The sequence below is a fragment of the Callorhinus ursinus genome, unplaced genomic scaffold (assembly GCF_003265705.2).
Source record: "Callorhinus ursinus isolate GAN/ISIS: 27379988/994484 unplaced genomic scaffold, GSC_fseal_2.0 scaffold7, whole genome shotgun sequence".
Classification (NCBI taxonomy): Eukaryota; Metazoa; Chordata; class Mammalia; order Carnivora; family Otariidae; genus Callorhinus; species Callorhinus ursinus.
Genome location: NW_027397069.1, coordinates 57,568,310 through 57,580,299, shown reverse-complemented (window position 1 = coordinate 57,580,299; position 11,990 = coordinate 57,568,310).

Here is an 11,990-nt window from a genome sequence, read left to right as displayed (position 1 = left end):
GTAACACATACAAATACCAAATCATTATGTTGTACATGTGAAACAATTGTTATATGTCAATTACACCTCAATAAAAACCCTTACCTCACACCATACACAAAAATTAACTAAAAAACAAATCCAAGACCTAAATATAAAAGCTAAAACAGGGGGTGCCTGGGTGGCTCAGTCGGTTAAGCATCTGCCCTTGGCTCAGGTCATGATCACGGGGTCCTGGGATCAAGCCCCTAGTCAGGTGCCCCATGTCGGGCTCCCTGCTCATTGGGAAGCCTGCTTCTCCCTTTCCCTCTGCCTGCCACTCTGCCTGCTTGTGTTCCCTCTCTCTGTCAAATAAATGAAATTTTTAAAATAGATAAATAAAAAATAAAAGCTAAAACTTGTAAAAGTTCTGGAAGAAAGCATAAGAGAAAACCTACATGATCCTGGGGTAGGCAAAAATTTGGAAATCACACCAAAAATATGATCCATAAAAGAATTATTAAATTTGACTTTATCAAAAATTAAAGCTTTTTGTACTTCAAAAGTCACCATTAAGGAAAAGAAAAGACAATCCCCTGTATGGGAGAAAATATTTGCAAATCATATATCTGACAAAGGATCTATAAGCAGAATATATAAAGAACTTATAGAACTCAGTAATAAGAAGACAAAGACCCAACTTCTAAAATTAGGCAAAAGATTTAAATAGATATTTTGTCAAAGAAAATGTCCAAATGGCCAATAAGCACTTGAAAAGATGTTCAACATTAGAGAAATGCAAGTTAAAACCCAAATGAGAAAGCTTTACAGTCACTAAAATGGCTATAATCAAAAAGAGAGATGGGGAACAGGGCAAAGCAAATGTTGGCAAGGGTGTGGAGAAACTGGAACCCATATACACTGGTGGTGGGAATGCGAAATGATACAACCATTTTGGAAAATTATTGGACAGCTTCTTAAAAGGGTTGCTTAAAACGTTAAATATAAACTTATTATATGACCTAGAAATTCCACACTTAGGTGTCTGCCAAAGAGAAATTAAAACATGCGTTCATAGAAAGACTTGTATAAGAATGTTCATAGCAGCATTATTTAAAGTGGCCAAAATTTGAAAATAACCCAAATGTCTACAAAGCAGCAAAAGGATACACAAAATATGTTATATCCACACAATGGAACACCATTGGCAATAAAAAGGGTCATACTGCTGGGAGGTGCTACAAAATGGATAAACCTGAAATACACGTTAAATGAAAGGAGCCAGATGCAAAGAAAAATCTATTGATGATTCCATTCATATGAAAAGTACAGGTAAGAGCAATCTATAAAGCCAGAAAGCAAAATTGTGTTTGTCTGGGTCTGGGGGGTGAATGCAAACTGATACAAAGAATCTTTGGGGGTGATAAAAAAAAAAGTTCAAAATTGGATTTTGATTTGGTTGTACAATTCTATAAATTTATTAAAAATTATGTAATTGTACACTTAAAATGGGTGAATTTATGATATGTACATTATACCTCAATGAAGCTGTTCAAAAAAGGACTACCTAAAAATGAAATTTAAAAAAAAGCAAATAGGGTGCCTGGGTGGCTCAGATGGTTAAGCGTCTGCCTTCAGCTCAGGTCATGATCCCAGGGTCCCGGGATCAAGTCCCGCATTGGGCTCCCTGCTCAGCGGGGAGCCTGCTTCTCCCTCTGCCTCTCTCTCTCTCTCTTTCTGTCTCTTATGAATAAATAAATAAAAATCTTTAAAAAAAAGCAAATAAACTCAAACTTGTACATTTTAATAATCACACAAAGAGATTATTTCCAAGTGACTTTAAAACTCAGTGATATTATTGTATATTCCTTAGTAGAATATCCCCGAAAAGGAAAACAAACAAAGAACAAAAAAAACTTTAAAACTTGAATGCTTGGGGGGCAATCAGAAGAGCATGAGACTTTTGATCTCAGGGTCGTGAGTTCAAGCCCCATGTTGGGTGTACAGATTACGTAAGGAAATAAATAAACTAAAAAAAAAAATTAAACTGTTTTTTAGTATAAAGCATATTGTTTGTAATAGCATTGGTATTGTTCTAAGACAGCTATTTGGGCTGATAAAGCAAATAAATGATTATATTGGTGTACAGTTGATCCTTGAACCATGCTGGGGTTAGGAGTCCCAGGAGCCTGAAGAGTCAAAAATCCAAGTATAACTTCTGACTCTCCCAAAACTTAGCTACTAATAGCCTACCGTTGACCAGAAGCCTTACCGATAACATGAACATTACCACATATTTTGTATATTATATGTATTATATACTGTGTTCTTACAATAAAGAAAGCTAGAGAAAAGAAAATGTTATTAAGAAAAACATAAGGAAGAGAAAATACATTTTCAGTACTATACTGTATCAAAAAAAAAGCCACATGTAAGTGGACCTGTGTATTTCAAAACTATATTTTTCAGAGTCAGCTGCAGTTGAAAATGAGAATTTTCAGTGGAGGAAGGAGATACAAATGCACAATCAATCAGGTTAAATAAAAAAAAAAAAAACCTGTGGTCCTGAGTTTGAATTGGAATTAACAGTAGGAATTAATGATGTATTTTATCTCAAACTTTTTTTTCTAGCTTTGTCCACTAAAAATCCTAGTGATCCTATCCAGTAGTAATGAGCCTCTTAGCACCCAGACTATGGTCTCTGAATATATAAAAAAGTTTCCACTTTAAAGAACAAGTACTCTTTGAAGAAATGTCTGATTCCAGATCTGTGGCACAAAATGTTCTAGATGAGCCCCAAATTTTTGTCATACCACAAAGAAAAGAAGCTACCAAAACCTACCAGAGTCATGTCCAAAAGAAGGACGTGCCAAATTGATTCAATTCCTATTGGCCAAATGGAATAACTGGGTATCAAAGAGGACAATATCCACCATAAACTGAAGCACTTCCAGTACGTCTGAATCTCTGACTTTATAATTAGACACTAAGAAACAAAACAAAACTCAGTGGTTGCTTTGGAGCATGCTGGCGAATCAACCCATTATTTTGAAAAATGGTAAATAAAGCAAAGGATGAAGCACTTATGCTGCTTTCGTATTCGAATTCAAACTGAGGATACCAAGCGATTTAAGAGGGCAAGGTTATCTTGCAGAAGCCTTCCAGGTAATAAAGGCAGAAGGAAAATGAAATGAGCAAACCACCATTTTGCAGTCATAACGAAATAAGGGATTTAGGCAATAATTATCAAGGGTTGCTAAAATCAAGAAAAAAGATAATCACACACCATGACATTCCATTGGAAGGACACTACCCATCTATAATGTCATCTTGCTAAAAAAAGGAATGGAACCTGAATCTCAGGGAGTCACCAAACCCAATTTACAGGAAGTACAGGGGGAGGTGAACATTTATGTTAAATGATGTGCTTTAAGTCTCTTTTAATGTATAGGTATTATCCAGCAGCCCAAGTGCTTTATTTTCAATTTACAGTTTTCAATTTTTTTTTATTTTGCAATCACAACATATGAGCCCTAATAAAATTCTGACTCAAACAAACCATTAAGAATGTATGTTTTAAGACTGGACTGTGCTGATGTTTGCACAACTGTCTAAATTCACTAAAGATCAAACTGTACATTTATGATGGGTGAAGTTTATAGTCTGTAAATTATACCCCAATAAAACTGAAAAAAAAAAGTGTGTCAGACTGTCAGGAAAATAAGAACACTAATGGATAATAAACAATTATTGTTGACTTTTTTAAGGCATGATAATCAGATTGCGGTTTTTAAAAAAAGAGTCCTTATCTTTTAGAGATTAATACTGAAGTATTTACAGAAACAGATAAGGGGAAGCATTTCCCTCAGAATACTCTGGTGTGGGGTGAATGGGGGCTGTGAGTGTTACAGCTGGGTATTAAGCACGTGGGGCCATTATACTAGTCTGCATTTGTGCCTGGCAGAAATGTTCTATAATAAAAAGAGTGAGGTATAAAAGGGTGATTTGACAAAGAGAAACAGTGAGTAAGAGAGTCTTTTAATGAATCAGTCCTCTCTCGCTTAATTATTTACTTCTTATCTTTCCACCTTTGATATTAATGCAAGCACCTTGTGGCAATTAATGGCATATAAAAAAATAACACTAGAACTCAAGTCCCATGTCCTCAAAACTATAAAAAGTGTGGGACTGCTGCCTCCCACCCCAGGGACGTTGTAAGGAAAATGGAAACCAACCACCAATATGTGGGTCTGAACCCCCCCGATGGGAGCCGAACTGCTAAGCAATGATATGATCATGTCTCCCAAAGCCACACATGGACGTCCTGTTTTTTTTAAGATTTTATTATTTATTTGACAGAGAGAGACACAGCGAGAAAGGGACACAGCGAGTAGGGGGAGGGTCAGAGGGAGAAGGAGAAGCAGGCTTTCCGCCGAGCAGGGAGCCCAATGCGGGGCTCGATCCCAGGACCCTGGGATCACGACCTGAGCCAAAGGCAGATGCTTCATGACTGAGCCACCCAGGCGCCCCACGGACGTCCTATTATTTACTATAGTCTAGCTGGTGAAGTAAGATCCCCAGACCCACCAAATGGATTCTTCTTAAAATAAATATTTTGCATTGTTTCACGAAAGTCAGAGCCTACACATCTGTGGGTAACGTTGCAGCAGGAAGATTCTGAGTAGAGGTGAGCTTTCCCTACAACATTTGGTGAATCAGCCCTGAGAAGTCTAAAGCTCTCCCCACAGCTCTGCATAACAGCTGCTTGTTGGTTTATACAGTTTGTTCCATCCCAAACCCCCTTTTTCCCTGAATCCTGGATTATTTGTTCCAGAATCGTTAGGGGATGGCGTTCAATGTAGAACACTGTTAGTATGTTAAGTCATCTTTACCTGCCTGGAGTGCAGAAGGCGTGGCCTGGGTTGGGTTACACCTGTCAGGTGGGTAATGGGCTTTTCCATATCTTTTTCTTTTTTTTTTTTTTAAGATTTTATTTATTTATTTGCCAGGGAGAGAGAGAGAGATCGGACAAGCAGGGGGAGCGGCTGAGGGAGAAGCAGTCTCCCCACTGAGCAAGGAGCCGGGGGCGGGACTCGATCCCAGGACCCTCTGAGATCATGACCTGAGCCAAAGGCAGATGCTTAACCAAATGAGCCACCCAGGCGCTCCTGCTTTTCCATATCCAAACATGAGCATCCAGTCACTTGCCCTTGACACTCGGCGTAGGAAAACCTCGAACGTTTCCTCTGGATTGGTCTGAGTAAAGAACATGGCCTTCGGAGTTAGATCGGCTCTGTTCAACAAGCTAGAGTCAATTCTTACCTTTCTAATCCCCAGACTCCTCATCAGGGAAATAGAAATAAAAACCCCTTCCTCTCAGGACTGACGCAGGGGTGAAATGAGATACTGCAGGGAATGCTTTTAGCACTGTGCTGGCACAGAAGATATTTTAAGCAAAGCCACTCACCATGATGTTCCTAACACTGAGACTCGTGGGGGATTGAACTGGAGGTGGACCTTGCAGCCTGTTTCACTGGGGGGAAAAAACATTGAACATTGAAAATAAAGCACTTGGGCTGCTGGATGACCTGGCAGGGCACATGACTGATGAACAGATTTTTCCAGGGATGATTCTGCAATGGCAAAGCTGTTTAAAAGGGCTTCAAAGGTCTGCTGCAGTCTCTCAGAGGCCACAGCACCTGCCCCGTCGGGCTCCAGGGCGGGCCTGGTCATGGAGAGAGGGCACACTGGCCGGGGAGTCAGACAGACCTGTCTGTGCGTCCTTGGCCTCCTCCCTGGCAAATGAGGATGCTAACATCCACCTGGATGAGAGGGAGGGTGAGAGGGAAGGCCCACAGGAGGGATGGCAGGAGCTGAGAGGCCATCTCTGTGCCCCGCGCTGTGCGGGCAGCTTCCAGGCCCTATGTTATGTAAGCCTCACAACAATCCCGAAAAGAAGGCATTACTTATTATCCTATTTCGTCAGGGAGGAAAGAAGGGTTCAGCTTGGTGAAGGCGCCTGCCCAAGGTTACATAACTTGTTAGGTGAAAGGGCCAGGATTTGACACTGACTCTCAGAACAGATCCCAACCTTCCAACCATTCCTTTCTACCCTCTCACTCGGCTCCCCACCCTGGACACAGAGAGTCTGGGCCTGCCTTCCTGTGGGACATAATATCTTAGGTGTCCCCCAGCCCCTGTGATTTCATGAACCCCTATCACAGTTACAGAGAGGAAGGGGTATCGGAGCCGGCTAAGCTTCCTCTCTAGCTTTGCTACCAGCTCTCCATGCAGGACCTAGCTGAACTGCGTACAATGGGACCAAGTAAAAACATCACACACACACACACACACACACACACACATCCCCAGAAGATCAAGGGAATATTTATCTGGCATCTAGGGATCAATTCCTGGAAGAAAAAATACAGCAATCCATTTAAAGTCCATTTCTTCAGAAAATTAATTAACAGAAGGGCTGCTTGCTCTCAGCAGAGTTTCCAGAACTGAATATGCAGAGAGATGAGAGTTTGCATTTCTGAGTACATGCTGTCTCACTGCTTGAATTCTTTAAAGCTCAAGTTCTAGCCTCAAGTCTGCAGATCCAAAGTCACGCCGGACCTGACAGACGTCACAGCCTCGACGCTTTGGAGCTGTTGTCAGACTATTCAAACAGAAGCAGAGCCAAATACCCCCCCAACCAGTGCCGCCCTGCTCCCCAAAAATGTTATGTTTTCCATCACACCTAGCCATAAAGTCCCACTTGAGCTTGTGGGCCCAGGGAGCCACGGGACTGCAGACACCTTCCCAGGCTGCACGTGCGTCTTCCCTCGGGACCCAGCATCTCAGCAGAATGGCCACGGTCACGTTCTAAAATGAGTCACAAGTTCCCCCAAATCTCCCGACACCACTTAGGAGCAGAGGGAAAGGGACAGCAAACGGGCCCCACAGGGGCTATCCAGCCGTGACGTAAGAATCCAGCCCATCTCTCTGGAGGAGCCTTCATGCCTCGAGCCCAACCTTGCACACACTGGGGGAAGCTCCAGAGACAGCATCTGCACCGGGAGCCACAGGAACTGGGCCAAGCACCACGCAACCCTCTAGGGCACTCCAGACGTTGAAGCACCCCGCAGAGGCTTCCCTGACACCCTGGGCCCAGCGATCCCGTCATGCCAACAAGCCGGTTCCCAGAAAGTAGAGGAGTCCCACAGGGAGATCGTTTTCATTCTGAGCAGGCGAGGTTCCAGGTCACACCAGGAATCTTCCTCGTACCACAGGGGAGAGACACAGAGCACACGTGTTCACAGAATGAATGCCCCTAGGGGATGGGAACCCTCACCTGCCCGCCCCTTGGCACACACCGGGCTCCTGGGCCTTCCCTCCCTGACAACTCGACCTCCACAGACACCTTGAAAATACATCATCTGTCTCACACGTGTCGAGCTGCTCTGGAGGCAATGGGGATAGGCTCAGACTGTGTCCCCGATTCCTTCAGTGGGTGAACTGCCCCGGGGCAGAGCCAAGCAGTGTTCTCAGGGACTTGGGTCTGGCTGGCAGCTCCCCACGCTCCGGCTGCACTGAGAAGTCTGGCCCCTGCCATGCCTCTTGGAGGCTGCTGAGGTCCAGCCAGACCTACCCACTCACTCTTTTCCTGCCCTTTCCTGCCACTGTGCTTTGCTCCAGACCTTGAAAGGACCATCCACCTTAAAAGCCTCACGTGTCCCATCGAAACCTGACTATCACAATCCCCTCCCCCAGCCTTCGAGGCCCAGCCGAACACTCCGGCGCCTTAGAAGGCCCCCGTAAGTCCCCATCGCCACCCTCCAGTCCAGGCACACCAACCCCTCCCCCCCACCGCCGACCCCAGGTGTCGCTCATCCCATCCCACCCCAGGCGGAATGCACTAGGAATCAAGTCTACTGCCACACTTCTTGGGGCACTTATTGTTTACTCTTAGCTCTCGTGCACATATGCTGATTTTTAAATCTTCCTCTTTTTTGAGATAATTTTAGACATACAGGAGAGTTAGAAAAGTAATACAAAGAGTTTTTGTACACACTTCATCCAACTTCCCCCAATGTTAACACCTTTTATAACCACCGTACAACAGTCTAAACCAGGGAGTAACGATGGTACAATACTATTACCTAAACTACAGGCTTTATTTGGCTTTTCCACCCATGTCCTTTTTTCTGTAACCAGATCCAATCCATGATCCTTCACTGCATTCAGTCATCAAGTCTCCTTACTCTCCCCCAAATCTGTGATGTGAGCCGGACGCTTTGGGAGACGAACTGATCAAGTATTTTATAAAATGTCTCTTAACTTGGGTTGGTCTGATGTCTTCGTACCGCTAGACCGAGGTTGTTCATTCTCAGCAAGAATACCACAGACAGGATGTGACTTCTCAGGACATCACATCAGCAAGTACATGGTGTTGATGGGTCTTATTACCGTCGATGTTGAACTTGATCGCTTGGCCAAGGTGGCACCCGCCAGGGTTCTCCACTATAGTCTCATTATGCCCCCCTTCATAGTTAGAAAATATGTGGGGGAGATACTTTGAGGCTAGGCAGATATTCTGTTTCTCCTTAAACCTTTGCCTTCTAATTTACCATTCATCAGTGGATCTTCCTACAACAATGATTACTCTGATATTCTAATGGTGACCTTTACTTCCCTCATTCCTTCTATATTTATTCATCAGAACTTTTCTGTAAAGAAAACTTGTCTCTCCTTCTCATGTACTTATTTATTTCAGTCATTTACACTTCTCAGTATTAACTGCAGAATATTTATTTAAAATTAATATTAAATATAATCATACCCTATATTACATCACAGAATATATAATTATACTCTTCTATCATTGTAAATTATGTATAATGTATTATATAGGAATTAAATTATATAAATTATATTAAATATAAATACTACCATCACTTCTTTTGTTGCTCAGATTGTTCTAGCTTTGGCCACTGGGAGCTTTACTTGTGTTCCGATGATTTGCTTTACTGAATTATAAGCTTTTGAAGGTAAGAATCATGGCTTACTGGTTGTTGGTTCCCACAGCCTTAAACACAATGTCCCGAATATAGTGGATTCTGAATCGTACTACTTAATATTTACACACATTTCAGTTTTTAAGGTGTTTTCAGATCTCTTACCTTGACTGTTACATTGTTAGAAGAATGTATGCATGAATAACGACCAAAGTAATTCATGAGTGATTTCTGTGTATATCCCAAAGAGCTGAACTCACTTAGGAACTCAACTCTTAACCTGTCTTTCCTTAGTTGAGTCTAGAGTCACTATCAGGCAAAATACTCGGTTATTTTAGCTATGTTTAGTCGCCACTTTTCTTTTTTTTTTTTAAGTTTTTGATTTTTATATAGTTGACCTTTTTTTTTTTTTTTGAGAGTGAGAGGGCATGACCAGGGGGAGGGGGCAGAAGGAGAGGGAGAGGGAATCCTAAGCCAGTGACTCCCCGCTGAGCACAGAGTCCGACATGGGACTCCATCTCACGACCCTGAGATTATGACCTGAGTCGAAATCAAGAGTCAGACGCTTACCTGACTGAGCCACCGAGGCACTCCTAGTTGCCACTTTTGACTCAGGCAAATTAAGTATAGGACTCTGATGAGTAGATCTTAGGTTGTTTTGGTTTGTGTGTTTGTGTTTCAGATCAAGCTGAATTTCCCTTGCCTCTCCTCTGTCCTGGACAGTGCTGGTCTGTTACCATACATTGAGGTAGCTGTCTGAAGTGAACAGCATCCTCAGGGCGCCCGGGTGGCTCAGTCAGTCAAGCGTCTGCCTTTGGCTTAGGTCATGATCCCAGGGTCCTGGGATGGAGCTCCGTGTCAGGCTCCCTGAGCCTGCTTCTCCCTCTCCTTCTGCCGCCCCTCCCCCGCTCATGCTCTCTCTCTCTCTCTCTCTCTCTCTCTTTCTCTCTGTTGAATAGATAAATAAAATCTTTTTTAAAAAATAAAAAAATGAAGTGAACAGCATCCTCTTAATATGGTTCCCATTCATTGGGCAAAGGCTTCTGGAGTATGATGCCCAGCCATGAGCGCCTGGCATTCTATAAGACTGCAGTTCAGATCTGCATGGACAGGCTAACATGAAACATGGCAGTTGCTTTATACTTGCTACGCTGTCTTGGAATGAGCTGCAAGGCAGTAGACTTGGAGTGGCTTCAGATGAAAAACAACGTTTCTGGTTATCAAAAATAGCAAGACTGGGAAAAAATAAGGGAGAACTCCCAATCTTACAGACTGTATCAGAGGGGGCAGTCATGAAACGCCAGTGATTCTTTCCTCCAGGAAGAGCCAGGAGGACTTTTGCTCACGTCCACCACTTCACACCTGAGCCTGAAGAAAAGTAATGGGTAAACTATTGTGTATGAGTAGGGTGGCCATATGACATACCCAAACCAGGACACTTTTTGAAAGTGAAAGAGGATACTATTATTAACTACCATAGGGCAACAAGTATAAGTTGAAGCTGTCCTGAGAAAACTGGGATGAATAATCATTCTATATAAAACAGAATCCCTAGCTTAAAACAATGGAGACTCGGGGTGCTTGGGTGGCTCAGTCAGTTAAGCATCCGACTCTTGATTTCAGCTCAGGTCATGATCTCAGGGGCGTGAGATCAAGCCCCGCATCAAGCTCTGCATTGGGTGGGGAGCCTGCTTGAGATTCTCTCTCACCCTCCCCCTCTGCCTCTCCCCCAGCTCCCTCTCTTAGGGGGAAAAAAAAAAAGGAAGGAAGGAAGGAAAAAAAAACAATGGAGACTGGTAAACTTTTACTGAACATATGTGTATCTTCAGGAAAGGCCACAGCAATCCTTGGTGAGGTTTTGAGGGAAAATAGATTGTTTCATGACTGAGTTAAATGTGCAAAGGGATAGAAACATCTGGGTGTGTGTAAGATATATTTGTGGAAGGGCACTGAGGGCTAGGAAGGACAAGGAGGCACACGCAGGCTAACAGACAAAAATTATCCCCCTCCTCCAATCAAGAAAGAGTGCAAACCTCAGCCTATGAACCAGCTGAGTGGTATGTCTCCCGGCAAAAGGGACTGTTATGTAGCACAAGCTCATTAGTCTTTCAAATCTTAAACATTTTCTTCTTTCAAGTCAAAGCCAATTTTAAGTATTTTGTTTAATAATTTCCTTCAAACATCTCATCACTTAGGTCATTTCCTTTTACAAGACATGAAGCCATGAGGACGGAAAAATGGGGACTCTCACCAGGGAGGGTGTGTTCTCTGGGATGCTGCTCTCCGATGTTTATTTGGAAGCAGTCACAAACTCCACCACCTACCCAAGTTGTCTCCATGTGGTCGGTAGTGGGAAACACCTCTTTGGCAACAAGTCATAATCCAGTATTATTTTTCCCATTCTACCAAGGAGGAAATGGAGTCTTTGTCAGGGTAGGATGACTTAGTTAAATTTCTGGCTTGAGTCAATACACAGCCGGAGTTGGGATTACGGGGCTAGAGCCACGGTCTTTCACCGTTAATAGGAATAGTCAACATCCTGTTATAGGAGTGTTTATCCTGAGTTCTTATTTTTTTCACACAGGGAAAGGGATTTCATGCTATCAATCTTTTCAAACCTAAAGAGTTAAAGGAGGAGGGAAGCCTTCCACATATCCATAGCGGAAGCAATGGCCTACAAGAAACCGACAGGGAAGATCAGGGATGATTAGATAAATCCGTTATCTTATGGTGAAAGCCATGAGGACCTCTGAGTAATCATTTCCACCTCGGAGTACCTGATGAGTGACCTACACTGAGTACTTAACGTTAGAACCTGCCCCAAAAAGCGCTCAGCAGACAGTGATTATTAATTATTGCCATTGCTGTAAATATTAATAAGCAAAAACTTCAGCCTAATACTGCGGGGAGAATTTAAAACTGGTGATTATAAAGCAGGTTAGTGATCTGCTAAAATCTCTCATGTCCTGACTATTCAAGGTAAAGTCCATAGGGCGCCCAAATGGTTCTTACAGGGAGGTCTCTTCATTG